General features: G+C 45.2%; 1 protein-coding gene across 1 annotated transcript in view; it reads left to right on the forward strand.

Moving 5' to 3' along the window:
• LOC142563664 (uncharacterized) overlaps positions 1–22,660 on the forward strand; it is a 274,123-nt gene that overhangs the window by 216,888 nt on the left and 34,575 nt on the right. The gene's annotated exons all lie outside the window — the stretch shown is intronic.

The raw sequence follows: 22,660 nt of genomic DNA on the forward strand, positions 1-22,660 counted from the left end.
AAGAGAAGTCCACTTGTCAAAACGCTGGCTCCTGCTTTCACCTGGTTCTCGTTTTGCTCATCCTCTAAATATGAGACATTTAAAACATAGCTTAAACTCCGGGGCTCCTAGGTAAGTACACGGGAATGGATAATTAGTTTTCTGGCGGCAACCATGCACTGCACTGATTTTGATGCGGTTGGTGGCATTTAAAAAAAAGCAGCAATGTAGTGACTCTAGAAAGTAGATATTTTATTTAGGCCGTCAATAAATTATCGAAATCTTGAATTTGCCAAGTTTTCTAAAACTCAATTATAGCGTCTACAATTTTGCAGCTAAGAAATAAAATAGGATTTCAAAAGTTTGTATATTGCAACTAATATTACATTTTAATCGGACAGAAATGATGTATATGCGACTCTCCATTATACCACTAAGTTATGCATTGCAACCTGTACACAACCTTCCTAATGACTGTAACATTCTTACGTAAGTTGCACATTCACAAAGGTAATTTGTCCAGTTTAGATGCACTAGCAGATAGCGCTGACAAAACTGCGATATAGATTTTTATAGCCAAAGTATTGTATGCGCTATTCCGCGTAAATATGGCGTTGAAGTCGTCGGCGTGACCGAATGATGGTACCAAAAATGGCGAACGGCAAAAAACTTAAGACCACATCAGAAATACTCTAATTTACGTCATATTTCTCAGGGAGGCTCCTGTACACGAAGTAAATTAATGTCTTTGAACAGTATGCTAGGTAAATTTCGGTCTGGGTAGGAATCGAACCCGGACCTACTGGATGCGAGACAAGCATGCTTCCCCGACGCCAAGCCCCCTCCACAGTTCTGATTGGCTAAACCTGTGGCCTAGAGCGTGCGTCATTGCATACGTGACGGTGCAGCCAACGGGTAGGATGTTTTTGCTGCTCGCATAAGTATCGCCTCATGATTGAGTCTACCCTGCAGTAAGCTTATGAACGATGCCCGAATTGAGGGCCCCTTGTTCATGAAGCATTAGGAAGGAAATTCCATTGTCGCGTTCAGCGGGTAATGTTATAACTTGTTGTGGCTTTCTTTGTCCTACAAAATCATTTACTCAAAGCTTGTACGTACAAAGCAACAACCAAAAGCGATAGATGGAAGCCTACACAAGTTTCAAGAAGCCAGATTGGAAACGTTGCCGAGGGCCTCAAAACTTTCTGATGGGCATTCTTTGATGTACATTAAACGTCATTCTAGTGACGTTACTTCAAAGGAAGAAATAAGAAAGGCGATTGGTGCCATCTTCTGCATGCTGTCTACCCTCTGTATTATCGTTATTTTAGATTTACTTCTGTTGAAAATTTATATTGTTTTGCTTGGGCTGCTTGTCTTAACTGTCGTAATACCATCTTCTAGTGAAATAATTTTTCTGTAATTATACGATGTTTAGAGGCCTCTTCGGCACCCCGCCACCCTCTTTACGTATTGCCTTTGGGCCCCAAAGGGGGAAATAAAATTAATGAAGTGATATTAAATCACAAAATTAGAAGCACCTGATGCTGGCGGCAAGAAACAATGACAACTAAGCTTTACACTTCACCGCCATACACTTTGCGTCTTTGGGTGCTAGGTTGAATAAACGCGACGAGAGCGGACAGAAGCAAACAACTAAGCACTTGCAGAATAGAGCACAAGGGAAAAAAGCATACACTTCAAAAAAGGAGGTTCGGACTGAGCTGACGCTATGTCTCACGGCTCAATGCCGAAGCTCATGGCGCGTCGACAAACATGTCATGTCCCAAAGAACAGCGGCATGCCTGAGACCCCCGCCAAAGTGGCCCGCTGGCCGAATCTCCATTAGATGACGCGAAACATTGAAAAGAAAAAAAAAGAATAAAACGTGTTCAGTTGAAAGGATGCAAAAACATCGTCTTTTACTGAGCTCAGTTGAACTTATTGTTACAATTTAACTTAGGACTCAGTTAAAGTTACGCTCTTACAGTTAGGACTTAGTTATAGTTATAGTACAGCTTCAAGATGACTTCTGATGGTTAAAACATCATGTTTATTGCGATAGCAATTATGCGCACACTCCAGGCGAATTCATGCCGTCGGCGTCGCCGTGAGGCGTCGTAGAAACTCCAAGGGCGATAAAACCGTCAAGGCGCGCCGTATGCTCTACGCGCAATTGAAAGCGTGCCAGGGTGAGGTCACAATCGCGGGGCTCAAAATCGCACACGCAGCGGGCGGGGTAGGTAGGGGGACGGGGACGTTTTAGTCCGCGGTGCCCCAAACGGCCACGCACGCCCGCCCGGACAGCTCTACATTGAAAGCCATTCCGAAGGGGAGAAAGTCCGCCGCGTGCTATGTTTCCGCGGCTTAGTTCGCATGACGCGAGAAGCACCACAATGGTCAATGGCCACCACAATGGTCAGGAGCTCGCTCCTATTGCCACGCTTCCGCACTCCAGCGTTTTGACAGCGTGTTTCCGCGGTCAGCGAGTGAGATGTGTTCACGTTTGCGTGCGAGCGCTTGACTGCATGCTTGTTAATTTAGTCAGTATGCTACGGTCGCAAGTTTATGCGTCCAATAGAACTACTATCCTTATTTCCTATAGCTGTCCACTCATTTGCTCTCGCAACCGATGCTTCGCCTTTACGGCGAAACCGCGACGTTTGTTTTGAGTCCGAGGTCGGCGCTGAACAAACTGAACTCTATAATGAATGATTAATTATGTTTTGGTGGAATTCCTATCTTCCATATGTATTGTGAACCGCTCTTAACGAAGACCACTACAACAAATCCGCCAATACAACGATATAATTTTGGCATCCCCGATTGCTGTATCGTTACTTCACAACGAACGTGACGTAGTGGGGACGCCACTGTCTCCTGCAGACTTCTTTCAGATGTGCTCTGCGCTACAGCACTAACGGCAGTGCGAGTGACGCTCTTGAAGCTTGAAGAACACGCTGACGTCACCGAGTGTCATGTCCTGCGGCACTGCATCGGGAATCGTTCAACTTGTGCTGTACTTGTTCCAGCACAACAGCGGGTGGGACGGCTGACGATTACGTCGAATTCGGCAACGTGATGATGCAATCATAACAGGCTACCGAAGGCGTCTAAGGACCGGAATGTCAGCGAAGGCAACAGTGATGACGGAACTGTAAGCCAGCCAACAATTCTGGCGACGAAGCATGCGATAGCGGCATTCCACAATCTGTAGCTGTATCATGTGTAACTCCCACGTTTCGCAGCGGACCATGCCCTGAAGCAAAGGCATAAATGGCAGTCCCACATTCTCTCAGACGAAGTGTGCGAGAAGAATGAGCTACTTATTTCACTAAGCCTCTCTCGGATTCATGCGAAATAAAGGCTTCCTCTGGTTAAACGTGCCTGAAATGCTCTATTGCAAGAGGTGCGGTGCGCGATCGCGTCAGCGAAATGATCTGCATAACTAAAAATTGATGAAGTGCCGAGCAAATAGTTACAAAGACGTTCGACAGTATAAAACCTTACAGTCGCGAGCAGAAGTTTGGGGTCCAAAGGTGCCGCGATGTTTTTTTTCGCAGACTTAGCATTCCCTCTGACGTCACAAGCACACCCCTACTTGCGCTTGTTTGACCAATTCAATGTGTAAAACCGATTCTAGGCCGCGGAGCTACGCTTAAATATACTAATTTTTTTTTTCTGATGTGGTTGTCTCTCAAAGTTTGCTCGAAACTGTGCATCTTGAAATTTCTTAGACGCTCCAAGCATTCCTCACCTTGCGATGTATTTCCCATGACAACAGAACGAACAAAAAAGTATTGCGGGCGAGCTTCTTCAATTTGGTTTGTCCGGAAAGTCAAGTTTTCCTGCCTTTCAAGATACACGCGACGAATCAGCCTCGGTATACCTGTATAACGTACTGCGCTTTACTATACCTGCCAAACCTACCGAATCCTTCGTAACCTTTACGAAATTGGGATAATTTCACGGTTTTATGACAGGTACGTCAAGTTTAATGGAAAATGCTGGTCGCAAAAGAGTTTAGCTCGTTGGTCTCCGAACTTCCCTTTGAAAGTTTTCCTATGCTAAAAGGATGGAATATGGGCGTTAGCTTCGAGGAAATCGATACACACAAGTTCCTGAAGCAGGCGAAATCTTCAACAGCAATGTCGCCGAAAAAAAAAAATATCACTGTCACATATAAAAAAAAAACTGCGCGTTGCTTGTTCGTCTAGATGATTCGAACTTTGCTACTTCTGCGTGTTTGCTGCATCTAAACTTGAACCAGCGTTAAGAAAAAGCGTGTGTATCGCACAAAAAGAGCGCGCTGAAGGCCAGATTGAAATTATTACGTGCTACCTTCCTTCCCACCCCGGTCTTGAGTCGGAAGGATTTGAACAAATTTTATTGTTCGCAGGTTGGCAGGTATAGTTTTACTGATTACCATAACACTGAACAGCTTTTTAAGCTTCTTCCGGAAGTCGCTATTCTTACTTTCTCGTGCACACTATTCATGTCGCACAAATGCAGACCTCATTTAAATAAAGATTACTTTCAATTGTAGTGTTCGACGCGTAGTTCCCGTGTTTGTTTTTTTCATTTTTCGCCTTCTGGTGTTCGTCTACAATAGTGAAGCTCAATCGCCTTTATTGGGCAATACTCGACAGAAACGGTTCTATACTTCACCAATGGTTAAAGTGCTGGAAGCGATGTTACCTGTGCAAGGACAGTTCGAGGACAGAAGAGGATTGAGTGCGGGACCAGCCAGAAGGCAATTCTCTCGAACAAGACGACAGTGAGCGTGCAACTGACTGACTTCTTTTGCGTCCGTACGGCAGACAACTGAGCTCACAAAGCCGGGAATTGCTTGGGATATGCGTGCTCCATCTTTTTTGTTCTGTTTCTCCTGTCCTTTGGTTTCTCCCTTTGCCCCGCTCAATCCGTAAAGTCTCGCATCCCTCGTTGCCTGCGACAAGGTGGAAGCGCGTGACGGCCACTGGGAATTCGTGCTCCTCCCCGGTGAAGGGTGGAGTCGTGCGTTGCGCAGAGACCAGCGCGCGTTCTTGGTCTCTGACACGGACCCGAACCATTGTAGACCCAGAGATTGATGGCTTCTTTTGCGCCAACGGAGATTTCCTATCGGAGACACCGTCCTTGGTCGAAGCGCTGGGGGAGAAGAAGCAAGTGCCGCACGTAGGAGCTAGTGGAATCGTTTGTCACGCGTTCTTTTGCCGGGGAACGGTGGCTGACGTGCCTCCGATGCGGAACTCGCCCTTGGAGAAATCGTCCCTGCGCATTTACTTCTGCGATGAATACTGAAGTTACAGGAACCGTTTTCGGCTGTTTGCCGCCTGTATTTTGCATGAACAATCTCCGTCGTACTTGAGCAAGCGCAGTTCAGTGCGCGAATTCACTGCTGCATACTCTCTCCCATATATATATATATATATATATATATATATATATATATATATATATATATATATATATATATATATATATATATATATATATATATATATATATATATTCTATTTGTGAGCATTCTGCGCTGGACAGCTACACGCTTCCTATCTTGGCATAGCAGAAGCATGAGAGGCGTTACCGTTCTATTAAACAAGGCTCTCAGGGGGTCCTCCTGTCCCAGGATTCCTGTCCAGTCACATGCCCCCTGTCCCAATCAACCACACGCCTACCCCTTCTATACGAGCACGCACGGGGGCGCTCGCACATAAGAAGCGATATAAACCAGGCGTTCGCAGAGGCGACACTTCGTCCTTTTCTCTGATAATTACACTGGCTGAGTCCTTAAAATGTTGCAGCCTTAAATGCGTCATCGTGTTACCTCGGCGTGCCGGCCCCCTCTTGTTAAAGAACACCATCCATGCCTCCTTGGCCATGAAACCCGGTACCATACCAGCCCCTCAAGTACCCACTGCACCATCCGGGGTGAGTTTCCAGGCTTCATGATGGCTCCACGGCAGGAAAACATCGGATATCTTACGTGCGCCATCGCCAGGCTAACAAAACAGCTCCATGATTTGACACGGGCCTTCGCATCTCTCATCGGTTGCCAAGGTGACCAGCATGGCTGACGTCAGAATTATGCAAGACTTGCCGGTGCAATCCCCCTTTTACATCACCTACGGTGAGGATGACAGAGCAGCACGTGTTTCCCCGCGCTTTCTGCCTGTCGCAGCGCACGACACTGCTGACAGTGCCAGTGGGCAGCGTATAAACGGCACAGGACCCGCGAAGCCAGTGCTTCGCCATTCAACTGAAGCGACGTCGTCTGGCACCTAAAGGAACAACCCCGCGCGCGAGGTCACTGACAGCTCGCGATCGCCGATGTTCCTGCTGGCTGCGTCTTCAAGCGCTGTCCAAACAGTTCCCGAGGAGGGAACAATGGAGCAGACATGTCCATATGCATACTCTGGCGGCAGGCACAATGACATCGCCTGCGCTATATATCGGTGTCACGTGTGACGTCAACTACACCCGCAGCTATGCCAAAAGAGTGAGTTCAGAAGCCTCGACCAGGGCGTCAGTGTCGACCACGAGAGAGGCTGTATGTATGGACACTTCAAAGGCGACGAATTCAACTCCCCAGTCTTCTCGACTGCCGTTTTCGTCACCTGCACACTCCCTCAAGTGCCAGAGCCATCTTCAGCGCCCTGGTCGAGTATAATGAAGGAAAAGAGGCGCACTTAGTTTCGTGCATTCGAACTGCGTGCGCTCGGACAGAAGAAAAAAAAACAGCGGAAGTGAACTAGGCGTTGGTGGAGTGCCGATTCTTGTCTGATTTTTTTATCATTACAATACGTGCCAGGTATTCTTTGTTTAGCTCCACCAAATTATGAAAAACAAAATACCTGTCGCCGATAGCGCAATTCTAACCCTTGAGCTGAATTACTCGATCTGGCGGCCGTTACTTCTGTGACGCATCAATTATATACTAATATACTAATTAGCTTCAGTTTATTTACTTTACGTCACGTATTTCTATGTACGAATTATAGCCGGTGAGTTAGCAAGGCGCATTCACTTCGAACAAATTATCAGGACTACAGCAATTTCTAGATACTCAATGTCAAAACGTCCGATGAAATATAATGACGTTCCACTTACTTTTGTGCTTCAATGCATGAAACAGCCTTTTTGTAAAAAAAAAGAAAGTAAGCGGAAGAAAAGTTTATTTTGCCCTCAAGTTTCACTGCGCACATAACGAAACCGGTGTAGTCCTGAGAATGAATTCCAAGCTAACATACCTTGTAAGTTCGCTAGCTACAATTTGTAGGCGAAAGAATGTGGCTTGCAATAATTATATAAAAGTGCAGTAGTGTAATTAGGGTAATTATTCAGTTGGGCATTTCGATTTCTCCTAGAAGTAATGGCCGCCTCATCAGGTCTTCAAGCTCAACGGTTAGAACCTTGCTATCTTCCAGAGGCGATTTTTAAATCTTGGCGCACCTAAATGAGGCACCCTATATAAATATACATTAAAATGAAGGCACAGCGAGGCCCTGTCAGACAGTCACTCGGTATTCGTCAATAGCTTTAGAAGTGGAACTTTTGTTATCAGGGTCATATTTGTTTCTGAGTGTTCGCACTTGACAGAGGCGCCTTAGCTTTGCAGGCGTCTCGTGCCTGATGTCATCTGAGCACGTCGTTGCTTCGGCGGCTTCAGAGAAATAAAATTCGGAGGCGCACTTGTCTTTCCTCTGGTATTTTCTGATTTCTTTTCATTTTTCTCCACTCAACGCACACCCTGACTTGTTTTGTAAGGTGATGTGAGGCTCGCCCTAATGTATATCACGGCACGCGCACGCATGAACTTCAGAAGCCAATATGGTCCCGATGAAAGAAGTGAAAGATAGCCTTCGTGATAAAAGTTATTGTCTCAAAACGCACCATTCTGCCTTCTCTTCAAGTTGACATTAATGCCTAAATTTCACTCCTCTCGATCTCTCTCTCTCTCTCTCTCTCTCTCTCTCTTTATATATATATATATATATATATATATATATATATATATATATATATATATATATATATATATATATATATATAAAGGAAGCCAGCAAAAATGATACCAATGACACCTATGCTGCGTTGGTGTCATTGTTTGTTGGTTCCTAATGATATGTGCAACAAATATCGGGCCCTTCGGATTCCTTTGTTCTTGTTCATATTAATAACATAGTCACAATCACAAGCCAACAGACAAGGACACCATGATGGATAGTTTAAAGATGGCGCCTTTTTCAGGGCAATTTCTAGAGCTACTCGTACGTAGCTGCAGAAACGTAAGCGATAACGCGCACTACAATAAACATTAAGTACAAACCCAAGCTCCCAGGACACCCTTGTATGGCGGTTGGAACGAAACGCGAGCGATTTGTTCTGGTGTGTGCTCAACAAGGGCGTACAAGTTAGAGATGGTAAACATCGCACATTTCTCCAATTTCAGTGCCCTAACACAAGTTTCGGGAATCCTCCTACTGTGTGTCTTCCATATCCCATTCATATGTTCTAATTGCTTTTCTCTTGAATTTCTAGTTCTAACATATTTCTTGCATATCAAGCGCCATAGACAGAACTTTAGCTTTGCCTTTAGGCATTTCGTTGTACTGTACAAAAAAAACGGCAATACCAATTAGTTCACGTGCAATATTGCAGCTGAAGCCATCGAGCAGACAGAGACATGAGCGCAATGCAAATACTTGCTGTTGGAAACAGCGAAGGAATTATCTACATAACTGCGTGCTAGTATACAGCACAATATCAGCAGATAACGCTCATTTGACAAAGAATTGACAAGGTTGGCCCTTATAAACGTATTTTTTGGAAAATGCAAGATAGGCGTGTCATAACGTACTTATGCGACTCGTTGCAGATTTACTTTTGTAAGCGTTTTTATTTTAGTGGTATCATCGTCGCATGTGCGAATAATTGCACAGACAGAACCTGGAGGAGATCACCACAACTTACCACTGAGAGTTAATTATTAAGTTGCAAAGAAAAAAATAATATTTTCCAATCTCTTACGCAAAAATTAAACAGATTATTTTGGATATTTCACATTTTATAAGTAACGCTGCTCATGATCCAAACAAACCTTTAGATTTCCTTGTGAGCTTCAACAGAAAACAATTATCAGCGTTGTAGGTAACGTGAACAAAGTAAAGAAGATGTTGCGTCACAAGTACTACGAATGTTCTTTGCAGCGATACTGTAGTATACCGGTTTATAATTTTGAAGTTTTACAGCATTCTTGAAGATCGCCTGTGGAACGTGGCATATCCGAAGTCCTTGTGCTGGAATATTCGAAGATGCGGGCATAACTTACACCAGAAGTCAAGGGGAAACACGGGGAAGGCGGGAGATGGAAATGCAAAACGATGAGCAAGACGTGAACAAGGTGAAAGGAGTAGCCGACGTTTCGAAAAGTGGACTTGTCCTTTTCAAGGCGATGTATGCTCGCCTCGCCACAGTATATATAGGTGGGGTTCTTCTAAAGGGGAGAGGGCGTAAGGCGGGTGGGTGCGGCAACCAGCGTAGGTGTGTTATCGGCGATGGTGCTACACCCTAACCGCTTCTTTGGTTTGGTAGCGTATGTCTCGAAACCAATGCCATTCTCAAAAAGAAATAAAGAAAGATTTCCAAGTGGACAGGCTTCGCAAACTGACTGGCGACAATTCGTAAAATGCAGTATGTTCTGCAATATAATGAAGAACTTATTGGTACATATTTGTACATTAGTTGATACTTGGCTTCGATTGGTCGGGCAAGTATGGTCAGCCTCTTTAAAGAATCAAGCTAAAGGACTGGAATTAAGCTACGTGCCACAGGTGGTTTTTAAAGTTCCTGTAAAATTGAAAAACGTTAGCCCTGTGTGTGCGGAAACCTAATATATGCAGAATCATACGCACGCACTGGAGTTCGCCGTGTCACACAGTCTCAAAAATTCTGCTTCCCTGAAAGTTTCTTCCGCGTGAACCTTCTTACGTTGACTAGCAACAATAGTACGGGGCGTAATTTTTCGGACGGCGCCGGGTCGCGTTCTCCTGCATCTCACAACGTGCTCTTTCCTCCCGGCTAACGTTACTGTCGTGAAGACTCGCGAACGAAAACGCGAAATATTTTATGGCCATGTCTAGTAGCGTTAACAGATCACGCGTGTGCGTGCTAGCTTGACAGGCGAAATATTTCGCGCCTACTGTCGCCAGCGCTGCTTACCTTAGACACTCGACGCCAGTCTGTTGACATTTCTGAAATGTCTTCGCGTCAGCGGTTTGCATGGAGTCTTTTTTAGTTTTTTCAAAGCAGATTCGAGGATGACCGAGCTGCGCATAATTCAAATCAGCCATTTTAGGTTGCCATGACTGTGTTTTTCTTCCCTTTGTCAACCCCCCCCCCCCAAAAAAAAGCACGATTTTCCCGACGAAACGCACAACAGCTTTCGCGGTGTATGACGTATGCTGCCTCATTGCATATGCAAAGCCTTTGGCATAATTTACTGTGGGCAGCTTGCACACGCCGCGCGTTATGAAGAGACCGCAAAGAGAGCAAAGAAAAACTGGGGAAAGTGGGTACAACGTGATCGGCATCTGACGCCACACGCGGCGCACTTGTTCCCTTTATTGGCCGATAGAAAAACGAAACTACGAAAACACGACACTGTATAACTTCCGAAAGTGAAACAGCTGCAACGGCTGGGGCTCAAAAGAAAGTTACGCATCGTATGAGAACGGCGAGGCCATCATTACCAAACCAAATAGCCTCCGGCCGGATGCCGCCTCTAAGGTTTTTTGCAAGTCATTATCGATACGAGTACCTCTTCGCGCACATGTGCTTCGTCGTGTCATCAAAATGAAACGCCGCGTCGCTTTCTCCTATACCAAACAAGCGGCGATTGTTCGGGACGCGAATGGAGACATACGCGTTTATGCAGCGATGTTCGCTTCGCCGAATATTTGTGCTGCCGTGTTCGCGTAAATTCTCTCTCGCTTTCTGGATTTTTTCTTCTTTGCGCGCTTCTAGCTGGCAGATTGCTCTCCGTGGCTTAGGCTGTCGAGTGAAGCTGTTTCCCAGAAATGGTGTTTGCTGCGCACATTTCCGGGACTCGGGAACGTGGAAGCCGCGAGCTCAGCAGGGGCTCAGATTTCAACGCAGAAAGGTCGTTATGAAGAAGGTCATCACCTTCGCTTCTCAGAAATGACGTCTCTCCTTCCAGGTGTCATTTTAGCTATTGTTCTGGGAGTTCTTAACTAGGTTCCGTAACACGTTCGAGAAGGTCATTAAAAGATAACACGTATTGTCACTCATGCGCCTTTGTGGAATGGATCTTTCTCCATTAAGGCGCCCTTCCAGTGGCTGTCACTGCAGCTAACCTCACTGGGCAATCACCTCATTTCAGCTGTGTCGTCTACTGTGGCGAAATGTGATATTGTTCTAGGCCCTGGTGGCGTCACTTCACTTGGTTCGCTCGTGGCGCTGGCGCCTAAAATAGATATTCTTGCTACTCTAGCGCGAACGTAATATTCTTTGCCATTGCATGTTGGAGAACGACACGATTGCGGTAACGCGGCAGTAACTTCATACATTACGGACAAGGAGGGCCAGAGCGCAGATTTCAAAGACGCACCAACATTTACCATTGAACAGCTGGACTTCTGCGACCCAGCAGTTGATGATATATAATGAGTATATATATATATATATATATATATATATATATATATATATATATATATATATATATATATATATATATATATATATATATATACATACACGTTGGGGGGGAGGCCTTAGTGGCACGAGCTAGACACGGCAACAAATGAACAAAAGTACAGATAATACAAAAGCAACGTTAGAAGATAAAATATGCGACAGAGCCACTTTAGTTATTATATATATATATATATATATATATATATATATGTCGCTCACTGCATTCAAACTTGGGCTAGGTCATTCGCGGCGATGCGGACAGGTACCGTCCGTATCACATTTCCCAGAAGACGGCAGACAAGTCACCACGAGAGCCAAGCATACGCGTAACCTTTTTTTTTTTGGCTGATATGACAATCAAGATCATCCACCAAGCATGGGTGCCATGCGCCTTGCACGATACTCTCGGCAGGTACCGCGGAATTGGGGAGATGCTGCAGCGCGATGGCACAGTCACAAAAAGGACACACGGAAACACGCCACAACGCCCTCTGACGTGCGTCTGTGTTTCTTCTTTGGGATTGTGCCTTCACGCTACAATGCGTCGTTAAGCAAACGCCATCCCGCCCAATCAAAAGTCCTTTGACCAGAAGAAGGCCCCTTCAGTTTCGGCCATGTACCTTGTGAAAAGGTCCTTTCCGCGAGGGGGTACTAAATAGTTTATGGCTCTGCCACTCTGCCATGCACACCAACTCGAAAGCACAGCGTAAATGTTGTAAGTCGAGATTTCTCACACCACGCGTCAACTCACAGCCGTGGATATTTAGCTCGGCCGCTGAATACGAGGTCGCGAGTTCGATCCCTGGCCGTTTCGGCGGTGCTTGCTGATGAGGGAGGAAAGAAAAAGATCGCTTGTGCGCTGTACATTATGCGCAGGTTAAAGAGCCTCAGATGGTCAGACATGATGAGCAGGCTGCTCATTACGACTTCATCTTATCCCGTGTATTGCTTCAGCATCTTCATCCAGATACATTTATTTTTAATAACGGAGGTGACGTTGCATGAAATAACACCCGCGCGGTTCCTTAGTGGCTATGGTGTTGGGCTGCTGAGCAAGAGATCGCGGGATCGAATCCCTTCCACTGCGGCCTCCTTTCGATGGGGGCGAAGTGCGAATACATTCGTGTACTTACATATAGGTGCACGTTAAAGAACCTCGGGTGGTCAAAATTGTCGGAGTACCACATTACGGCGTGCCTCATAATCAGATCGTGGTTTTGGCACGTAAAACCCCACAATTTTTAATTTTTTTTGCATGAACTAAAAGAGTAACCGTGGAGTGTCCCGGCTTCAGATTTTATTCGCCGGTGTTGGGCCTCTCATACTGCATCGCAACGAGTGCAATATTTCTGCTTCGCTACTGCCAGAACTGCCAGCGTTAGAACGATGCATCCTCCAAACAATGCACTGAAGTTTCCTACTGTGTTGACCCATTTATCTGTGCTTGAATTTTTAATGCTGAAGCGACGGGGGTTTTGTCGAATGCGCTCTGGCTTTGTGCAGCTTTCCGAATGGGCTGAGTGAAAAACGGAGTACTTATTCCGCGATGTGGGCTTTCGGTGGGCTCGGGTGTTTCTGATTGTCTGTCGCCTCCGTAACGGCGTAATGCCGAGCTGAAAATTTGGTAACCACGAACTGGTGTCAGATTTCTAACCATTATTCGGTTGAATGCGACTTTATGCGGTGTCCTAACACACGCCCTCCGTAACTATTCTACATTATTTAGTTTTGATATTACCTATCTACAGAAGCTCCAACTGACCCACGCGATACATACTAGATTCGGCATGGTTGTTTAGGCTGATAACGCACATAGATGCATGAGGTTAATCTGACATGGTGGCAAATGCCAAACAGCGTTTAATTGAAATAACAAAACAACGTCAAACTTCTGAGAATGCGACACTGAGAGTTTTTGTGCATCGCTTGAGCTAAACGCTTGAGCAGAAAAATTTTTTGGAACCTCCTCACACTTACACATACATGTTTGCCACATATGCAGGTAGATAGCAGTGCGTGGGGTGCTTTTACTGGTATACTTTTAACGTAGGCATGGCTGAGAGGCTCTTGTGTGTCTTTCGGGAAGATTAAGATGCACAGTTCTTGTGTTCTTAAGATGGAATCTTTATCCCAGTGGGGCTACTTTTCAGTTTTATGAATGTGACGAACACAACAAAAGGTGTATTGAGCGCACCTTTACGATGAGGCGAGTTAGCTTTTAATATCTCTCGAGTTATTGCGCTGCATCATGGAGACAAAGTGGTCTTCAGTGGCAGCAAAATGTTTGCCGAGCACCGAGCCGGGACCAAAAAACTTTCGCCCCTCAAGCGTCGACGGGTGTTATGCGACGCTTAACTCCATCGAGCTGCTGCAGGGTTTTTTTTTGTTTTCTGTTTTTTTTTTCTATTCCGAAATGCGCCCGCACAACCTGCAACCGTACTTGAAATATCTCTTTGTAGATATCCTTTCGGATGAACTTTAGGCTACAGCCGCAGTCTCCATAATGTGGAGAAGAAATCCACCAGACAGAAAGCGCTTGTCGATGCGCGAGAAAAGCTGGCATCTTCCATTTCGCGTGACTCTGCATCGCATTCGACACGCGGAGTTCACGCTTCCCCGATGCGAGTTTGATGGCGCACACAATATCATCTCGTCCTCTTTCGAACGGTTCGAGAAAGACTACAGCGCTTGGGACTCATTCGAGCAGATGCGCACGCTTTCCGAAATCCCGAAATCCGAAGGCGCGGAACTGTTTTCCACTTTGCCGCTGCGTATAGAGCTCACGGATCTCAAAAAAAGAAAGCGAACGTTTTATGCCGGCGCAACGTGTGTCGTTTACACCACAGGGAGACATGTTTTATGGTGGCCGTTAGGACAGCTTTATGCGTCGCTTAGCTCGTTTTCTAAAAGACCGAAAAGCGTTCGCCATCGCAGGATTCTAGGCTGTTTTGTGGAGCGTCCCGATTTAGAAGCAGCTGGCACGCATACTTTTCGCGGCGGCTGTCGCGATTCTCAATAAAACGCCTTCCTCTTCGCGGCTTCGGGCATCGTAGCTTTCGGGCACCGCCGGCTTGACTGCTCTAAATTTCTTCCCTTTCCTTCTTTTTCATTATTTATGACAATTCCTCGCGTTAAGAGGGCGGCTGGTATTTACCACGTATCCATTTCTGGTGTAAATTGAGGTAAATAAATTTACTGCAACAGAGAAAGCGTAGTCGATGATTGAATGACATTAATGATTCCAAGGAACTCCTGTTCAGAGATACTGCATGCGTACTCAAAATCTTACATGGATATTGGGGGACTGCTTTAGTGCGAGACGGAAATGTGAATCCGACGGGCGTATACATTCATTTTAATGTGAAAAATATGTGCTTTTCTTGGAAAGTTGCATGCTCGGAATGTGCTGGGCACTGTTTGTGGGGTTCATGTCATTGCATAGTTTTTGACGGCGTGAATATAACCTTTCCTGGAAGGACGGTTTTATAATGGGACATAAAGGTTCGTTTTATTTCGATACACTTAACTTGTGTTTATTATTCAAGTAGGTCTTGTTATTATACTATGAACGTTATGGATGGTGCTCCCGGAAGACGTTTCCTGGTGATACATACTTAGCCCTTACGAATGCGATACCGGCAAAGTTTCATACGCTTGAATTACATGAGACTTGGAAATGTAACATATCCGGCGTGCATCCAAATGCCTTCACAAGCTAGACGATGAGTGTGTGTGAGTGGGGGGTTCTTAGCCGTTATTTTGATGTGTTAGGCAAAGTTATTGAAACGTTATATCAGTTATATAAAGTTATATGTATTTACCGGAAGACATTTCCTGGTGATACATACTTAGCCCTTATGAATGCGATACCGGCAAAATTTCATGCGCTAGAATTACATGAGACTTGGAACTGTAACATATCCGGCGCGCATCGAAATGCATTCACGAGCTAGACGATGAGTGTGTGTGAGTGGGGGGTTCGCAGCCGTTATTTTGATGTGTTAGGCAAAGTTATCTAAACGTTATATCGGCCTTTTAAAACCAATAGTATGTCGCAAGTAATCTGAGACGGCAGTGAAATTTGATAAACAAGTGCACACTCATTAATTAGACATTAACTTTCTGTCGGAAATTATTAGTTTTTCACCCTGTGGACCAAGCGCTCAATGACGGCAAGGGCATTCCAACGCGTGCTTTGCCTTTTCGATGTTTTGTCGCCCACCCGTTCGGTTTTGTGCGCACGCAAAGAGGGGCTGAAAATCAACTCGTCGGTATTTGTAAACTTTTTTAGCGTAGGCGTGCATTCATTGAATAGGAATTTGTTGGGTTTTCTAAATCCTGGCAGAGGCATGCAGGGAATATTCCTTGTAACGGCACCGCCATACAAGCTGTTAATGCAATCTGAAATAGCGTGTCGATGTGCGATAGGTCAGGTCAGAATAAGCAGCTACAAAAAGCACGGCCGACGAAAAGAAGAGCAAAACAAGAAGACAGTTCAAAATTTAAAAGGAAATAGGCCTTGAGCTCATAATGCAACGAAAGGTATCACTAATGCTCAGCTCAGCACATTACATGGATGTCTGCTGACTACCTACCTTTTGAAAAGCGTTAGGTCATGCGCGGAGAATTACCGTCATTCTAGAATAGAAAAGTACGCATGCACGTAAGTATTTTCATATTCGCACCGAAATCTTGGAAGTACAAAAAAAAAATAAAACTGAAATAGACGCTAATGGCAACGAAAAGGGCGATCAAATAGATTACAATAATGGTAGTGCTGGTTAAAGAACGAAAGTCAACGGGAACAAGTCTGGCTTCATGATAGGGCAAATTACGTATTGGTTGGTATTAGGAGAAAGAAACGGAGCTATACATGCGTTTTAAAATGCAAAGCTCATAAACGCCGATCTGTAGAACTAAGAGAATCGTCGCCCAGAAGGAGAAAACGCATGAGAGTGGCAAAGAGTAATAGCGTCTAGACTCGACGAACACGTGACAACTGCAACAGGCTATCTTTTGAAGGCGCTAATGTTCCCTGGTGCACTCAATAGGTCTCTTTGTCTCTGACGCTGTATTCATCCTTGTGCAGTTGCTGATGAGACAGTTAAAATGAGGCAGAAATGCTTGTTCATCTACCGTCCTAGGCGTAAAAACCTTAGGAACTTTGCTTGCCTTGTTCCGGATAAATGATGCATGTTTCATGCGAATGCAGTGCAGCGATAGGAAAGGAGAGGGAAGGGAGTATGGAGTTTACAAAACGAGTGGTTTCCTCAGTTCATTCGGGCTTGGGCGAATATGATTAAATAACCACTCTTCTCGTCGCTTTTAGCTGAAGCCGAATAAAGGGGGAACGACTCGCGCGTTAGCCAAAAAGCACTGCGCCACAGTAAACGAAGCCATGGAAAGCTGGTGTTTATAAGTGCACGGCAAGACGGCGCAGTTTCTTCGGAGAGTTTCGTTTGTAGAGCGCAATAGAAGATTAGTTTTTGTGAGAATCATGTTTTCTGCGCGTGACTTAATAAAGAAAACGAGAACAAGACTGGTTCTGTGGAGTTCGACGTTAGCCTTGTCCCGTTCATTTCGTTTGAGTTCATGCAGCTCATTTCTTCTTCGAAGAGACAATGCAATGTCATGAAGAATTGCACCCCAATCTTGCACTGCGCGCTAATCCAATCGCTGCCTGTTCTCCGAATGCATGTGTATATAATTACGAAACTTTTGACGAAAGCAGCGTGCCATTTGCAGCAACACTAACTACCTTAGGTTCACGTTTGTAGCGTCGAAGCTATTTATTTCAACATTCTGTAGTAGCGTGACGCTCAGTGACCGACACCACTGTGTGTCATCAGTACTGTGTGTTCTGCTTTATTCTTCTGATTTGTCCTGTTGCTCTTCCTTTCCTCTTTCCCCCCCTCCTTCCTATCTTCCATTTCTGTGTTGCTGTCACCACCCTTCTGAAGAGTAGGCAAGCATTGTGCCCCTTCCGGTGGCAGTTGCCAGCCTGCGCCTCGCTTTCCCTTTCCTGTTAATTGTATGTGTGTGTTCAAAACAAATATAAATAACCAATAGTTTTTGATTACTAAGTCGGTGAACGCATCAAGGACGTCGACGGAAAGGCTTGTTTACGTTAGCGCACTATTACTTTGTTCCCAAATTTCCTGAGAGAATCGAGGACATTTTAGTGAGAGACACAATACTAATAATTATTTTCCAGCAGGTTTTCTTGGATAGTTGGAAGGTATCTGTATGTCGAACGTCATCTATCGAAGCAATGAAGTTAAGCCCAGCTGCAATATGCTGATCGCCCTATATGATAGGTCTGGTCGGTATTTTGAATTTCGAGACCTTGGGAAATTAGAAAAAAGCGCAAGCTTTTCTAAGCCTGGCCACTCACTCTAGTAGTGATATTTCTATTCGGTATACTGGAGCGTTCGAACAACATACTGTAGTAACACTTGACTGGATAAGATTGCAAAATGCTCGGAAATTAACCAATTTCCCAGGTCTTGGGGCACAATTTTTGACCCCAACCGCAGTTTATTTTTCTTTTCTCTGTTTAGGCCCACTGCATCAGTAGTGTCAATAAGACAAAATTTTTCTGTGACAAACCAAAAAATAAACGCGTAATATTTTTTTTGTTTTACTGCAGCAATGTTACATTTGTTATTGGAACTTCTCTTTTTTCAGGAGCAATTTCCGTCGTAATTTAGGAACATTTACTGCACAACTTAAAATTGATGTTGAATGGGAGACTGGGTCCTTTGGCTACCGCAAATATTTCTAACTATTTTAATAGAGTGCGAAACCACAAAAGAGAGAAAACAAGGGTACGAAAGGCAGGGAGGTCAACAAGAACATCACCCGGTTTGCTACCCTACACGGTGGGTGGGGGAAAGGGGAATAGAAAGAAGAAGAAAAGGGAGAGAGTAAGCACAGAGTACGTGTGGGAGGGACACCGTACACAAGGACGCTATAAACGGTCTCTTAAGCCCGTGCACTTCAAGTACTGCACTAGTGCACGAATTCCTTTTTCGAGCCACAAAAGATATCCAAGAAAGCCGCAGGGATCAGATATGTCAGGGGTAATAAATAAAACTAAAACGACGAGGTTAAGACTAAAAGTCTTAACCAAGACACTTGTCTTAGGCGACAATCATTTCCGTTCTTTGCATTTCTCCTTTCACCTTCCTTGAACACGTAGTTTTACACCGCTACGTAAGACCTAACGTTTCGTCGAAATCAGTGTTTGTGTAAAGAAACTCAGACTGGCGGCAGATATAATGTCAGGTCTTCTAGAGTAACGTGCACATTATCGCGACGAATCGTGTGGTGACATGCCTGCGAAGTCTTGCTTACTGGCCGGAAATTACCTGGCCGACAGGTAATATAGCCTTAATCCATCATGAACGACATAGGCAAGCTTACGCCAATGGAAATTTTTCACTAAACACAGTGGATGCGTTCTTGAATCCACATGTTTAACGTGATGTCCATGGATTAGAGCAGACGCCCCTACCGTACAAAGGGAGATAAAAAGTGGTTCACCAGGGCTCACCGGTTCTCTGGGCCTTTCGCTGTTATGCAGTTTTTTTTTACATTTGGTTAAGCTTTACATTGTTTTTACAATGCTTTTACATTGGTTATGCTGGCGTGATACATCGCGTCAGACCATTCGGTCCGATGCCTCTTCACTGCGGAAAGTGTCTCAAGAAGGTCCACGGGAGCGCTGTGTGTAGAAGTGAAGTGACCTGCCAGCGTCGAAGGGAAAAGCATGACACCGCCGACTATGACGCATTTCCTTTCCATTCTCCCAACTGCCCTGGCTCTCACGAAGCGGTGGCGAAGGATTTTCCGAAGATCCAGCAAGAAGCTCGTATTCTTCGAAAAAAAAGGGGCACTACAGAAATCTTCTCGTAGAGAGTCTACTCAATCTGGTCGCCGAAGCTCGCGAATGAAGCGCCACACAGTCGTTTCAAAACGACACAGCGAATCCGAGGTCGATAAGAGAACACCGCGAACACTCGTGCCTCCCTGTGGATGCAGGCAGGAAATGGCCCTTGCTGCCCTCTAGATCCAGAACCATGACACCCTGCCGTAGCGATCATCTATGCCAAGAAGCGAAAGATAGGGCGAACGAAGCCGGCGACGCTGCAGGCAGGCAAATAGATGAATATAATTAGAAGGAAAGCGACAGGACTGTGCTGACTCATCTGCTAGGGTAAATGATCGTGATTCTCGGAGGCCTCCAGACTCCAGCCGCTATATATTTGCCCTGCAGGGTCTCGCCGTATAGTGGAGCCACTTATTGGAGCTCTTCACATACTGGAAGACCATCTTTTATGGCGCCTGTACTACTGACGCAGGGGAAGCCCTTTCAACAGTGTCTTCTTCGCGCATCTTTATGAAGTTTTCTCTCAACTATAGCGATCGCAAACAAGATCAGGAACCCAGTGCTAGCTTTCAAGGGGGGTGGGGGGGGCATTTTAGTATTTACGGATAGAACGTAGCAGATTTCTTGCCGTTACGCATCCGTGTTCTACGTCATCATCATTCTTCATCGTACATTTACGTCACCGTTGCCCTTCTGCCTGTGGAGAGTAGCACGGGAGTGGGTGCTAGGTCAAGTCGACCTGTCTGTTATCCTTCAAATAAATTTTCTCTCCATACCATCATAGTACGTCTGCGCAGCGCGAATTTCTGCTTTTCACCGTAATTTTCATTTGCGTTATTTCTTTTACGCTACAAGTTACCATTTCCTAAATAAGAAATACAGAAGTCGTTACTAAATCGTTGAAATAGCATACGCCCGAAGACGCTTCAAGGGATATGTGCTTCTAAACTAAATTCGTCTTACTTCTGAATCAAATCACACAAAAAAAGGCGGCTTCTTCGCAAACATTTTTATTGAAGGCAATGAATTAATGAATAAGTAATTAAATGAATAAATAAATCTTTTCGAATTTATTTATTGATGTGTAGTAAACGCAGTTGTAAGGAAAGGGGATACTGGAGTCGGCCCAATGGCAATAGTAGCAGTGATGGCTTAAGTGCGTGCCCCTTGGATCGTCTACTTCAGAATAATAGCACGAAGATCACGAAACCAATTTTCGGTTGTTCGTCGACCCCTCTGGAAGCATGCGCTTGTCCAGCGGCGTTGGCCATCACTTCAGGCAACGTTAATCATCGTTGCATTCTTTGGTAGTTCCGACGAAGTCGACGAGTATTCAGTGGTGCCGTCTCTGTACTTGGCATTGGGCTGCTTGCAGTTCGGACACAGTGCTGGCGGAATTTACACAGTGTGAGGAAAAGCCCATTGTTGAGCATGTTACGGAAAACCGTAACAAGGGGTTTAAGGATTGCCAGGACTTTGGCATTGCTTGTAGCGGCCGACGTTATGACATAGTTCGTGTTTGCAGATAGTGTTTCACACTGCGCATACGCTGCTTTATCAGTTGCGCGAGTTGAGTATCTTGTCAATCTTGATTTCGGCCATAACGCGCGCAAGAGTAGCCTTGCGTAGCTGCGGCCTACTACTTGGGACCTATCGAGTCATCGTTCCTGCGTCGTAAGGCTTTGCTATTATTGGCAGGTTGTGATACTTAATCAGGGGCTGGTGTCATACATTGCGTCGATAACAAATTTCGCGCCAGCGACTTGTCCCTGGAGGGCATTATGGTAATAAAGTATGAGTCACGAGGGAAACACATGGTTGGAGATATTATTGTTGCACCTATTCACTTGGAAATGATGTTCACCGGTATGAAAAAAAAAAGTTATCCGGATTTTACGTTGCCATAACCATAATCTCACTATAAGGCACAACGCAGTGGGGGGACTCATGATTAACTCTGAAACAGAGACAGGTTGATGCGGCCCACACGGCCGGTGTCGGACCCACGCCTTCGAGCCCAGAGGCGCAACGCCATCGCCACTCTACTGGGATGGCGGGTTGTTTACCTTATTTTATTTTCGCAGTCAACCTACAATATTTCGTATTATCGTATTAACGCCCCGTGTCACAGAAACTCCGGAGTCGGTGTCGGTGTAGTAGTCTCGGGAGCGTGAATTCCCGTATGTATTTAGGCATATGTATGCGCCAGGCCTCGCTGTATGACACGCGTTATATGGGGGGTTATATTGCCACACCATTATATCGCTAGAGTTGCTCGTACCTTGTCCTACATTCTTCACACAGTTGCTCCTCGGAATATTGATAAAGACGTCCCGCAAACAAATGCCACGGAACAAAACACCGACAGCGCGTGCGTTTTATGTTAACGCTTTTCGGACTTAAATATTAAAAGCGCGAAACGATAACAGAGATCTGAAAATGTTGTAACTTTTGGAGCGGCGGCTCTGCAATACCTCCGGGAGCAGCGCGCGCAAGAGGCCGCGTTTCTACCAGAAAGCTCGCCTTCGTGCTTAGCATTCGCTGGCCGCATTTCCCGGTAAAGATTATGGTTATATAAGCTGCAGTTGCCGGGAAGCGTCAGAAGCAGTCAGGGATCTTTGAATGCTATTGCGTCCCACTCTTTAAGGCAAAACTTGAGCGCCCTCCAACTTTTTTTTTACACTGTGTATACGTACATAGATGACTAAATAGGTAACCAAATTTTTCATTGAAACGTTAGAGTGTTTATTCGCTCTCACATAGTGTTTCATAATTGATAAGGTGAGCTGCTACAGCTGAAGTTTACTCCGTTCTAAAAAAGCTGCTTCTGGCACCACCAGCGGCGTTCTTCGGTCACGACGTTGCCCCACACAGGCTCCTCGACGGTGCCCCGTTCTGCAGCTATCTAAATCTAAAGTTATTCTGCAGCTATGTAAAATTTGCGTGATGGTCGCGCTATCATCGTGCCAATAATTTCAGCTGTTGCAAGTGCGGAGCAGAGCTCGCGGTAATACGCTTACAACTTGAAGCTGCTGTTTTAAGGAAACGGTGAACTATAAAGCTTTCTAATTT

The sequence above is a fragment of the Dermacentor variabilis genome, chromosome 11 (assembly GCF_050947875.1).
Source record: "Dermacentor variabilis isolate Ectoservices chromosome 11, ASM5094787v1, whole genome shotgun sequence".
Lineage (NCBI taxonomy): Eukaryota > Metazoa > Arthropoda > Arachnida > Ixodida > Ixodidae > Dermacentor > Dermacentor variabilis.